Here is a 1,798-nt window from a genome sequence, read left to right as displayed (position 1 = left end):
GGGCTGGCTGGCATGTGGTGCTGGGGGATCGAACCATGGTCCCTGTGCTTTGCCAAGCTTGTTCCAAGTAGGTGCTTTAGACCACTGAGCCATCTCGCCAGCCCTATATGTAATTTTTGGGATGATTAAGGCATTATTTTTCGTCTTGCAAAGTCCTACCTCTTCAGTTTACTGTGGATGAAAAGTTGCTGCCTATTTGGCCTAGCCCCTGATTCTTACATAGTGGCCCATAGTTTTGTTTATGTTCAAGGCCAACCTGGGATACATAGTTCAAGGACAACCTGAACTTCAATTAGAACCTGTCTAAAAAAGAAAATAAGGGGCCGGGGACATGGCTTAGTAGGATAAGCGCTTGACTGGCAAACGCAAGGATCTGAGTTCAATCCCCGGTTCCGCCAAAAAAATAAAATAAAAATAAAAAAAGAAAATAAAATTGTATACAGTAAATATGCCCTCATATGATGATTTTTACCTGCAGGAGAAAAAGGTCAGTAAAAGAGTTGAAGCAAGGGGCCAGGAAGATGGCTCAGTAGAATAAGCGCTTCCCTGGCAAGCATAAGGGTCTGAGTTCAATCCCCAGTTCTGCAAAAAAGAGTTGAAGCAGAAAAATAGGGGAGTGGGGAAAAAAAAAAAAGAAGCGAGACTGGAGGACAAAGGAAGATAATCCAACCTTTGCAAATTTGATGAAGATAGGAAAAGAAAGAATGAAGAAATAAAAAAGAATAGAACAGCAACAATACTAGAAACAATGTTCACACTCATTCAAAAGCAAGAATAATCAAGAAAAAAGAAAACAAAAATGGGTTGGGGATGTAGCTTAGGGGCGTAAGCGACTGCCTGGCAAGTCTAAGGTGTTGGGTTCGCAGTACCAAAAAAAAAAGAGAAAACAAATTTCACTTCAAAGCATGCCTCTGCTGTCACTAGTAGACAAAGTGGGCAGAGTCCAGATCCATGCTGCTAAGTTACAAGTGGATACTCTCAGCAACAATGCACATTTGGTTTCACTGACATTTACTTGGTTTAGTTGGTTTCTGGCTGTGAGGCTAGAACCGGATTTGTTGGCTCCTTGACCTGCAGAGTTGAGCTCAGTTCTGCCACACCCTGACTAAGAGCCATTAGCCCACAGCTGTCTTGTGTTCTGAGCTCAGTTGGCCCTCTCCAAGATGGCTACGATCTGCCCATTGCCCTCTCCTGGGGAATGAGTGCACTTAAATATCTCACCAGCCACTGCAGTCTGCTGCATCCTTCCTCCATTCCACCAGTGGAGGTCTCTGAGGTCCCAGTAGTCACCACAAATTCAAGCTGCCCCTCCCATGTAGTAAGTTAGGACCCAGGGAAAAAGTGCCACCTGCCACCTCCCCATTTGTTGAAGTCTCCTTTCCCTCTGCCCATGGGCATCAATTTTTGCTTCAGATCCTTGCTGGGTCCCAGGGACTTGCTTCCCTCCTCTTCCTCACATTCATATATCCCCTGTCTGGACATCAAACCTCAGAGAGGCTGTTTCTCTGCTGCTTCCTGGAAGTCTTGACTTAACATTTCTAGCATATGAAAAACATTGCCAGGCCTGGTGTTACAGGCCAGTAATCCCAGCACTCGGGAGGCTGAGGCAGGAGGATCACCATGAATTTGAGGCTAGCCTGGGCTACAAAATGAGTCCAAGGCTAGCCTGAACTGCATAGTGAGACCCTGTCTCAAAAGGACCAAAATAATAATAGAGTCTGGGGAGATGGCTCAGTAGAATAAGCGCTTCCCTGGCAAGCACAAGGGCCTGAGTTCAATGCCTGGTTCCACCAAAAAA

Source organism: Octodon degus, unplaced genomic scaffold (assembly GCF_000260255.1).
Source record: "Octodon degus isolate 3935 unplaced genomic scaffold, OctDeg1.0 scaffold00060, whole genome shotgun sequence".
Classification (NCBI taxonomy): domain Eukaryota; kingdom Metazoa; phylum Chordata; class Mammalia; order Rodentia; family Octodontidae; genus Octodon; species Octodon degus.
Note: the sequence above shows the minus strand (reverse complement) of the source record.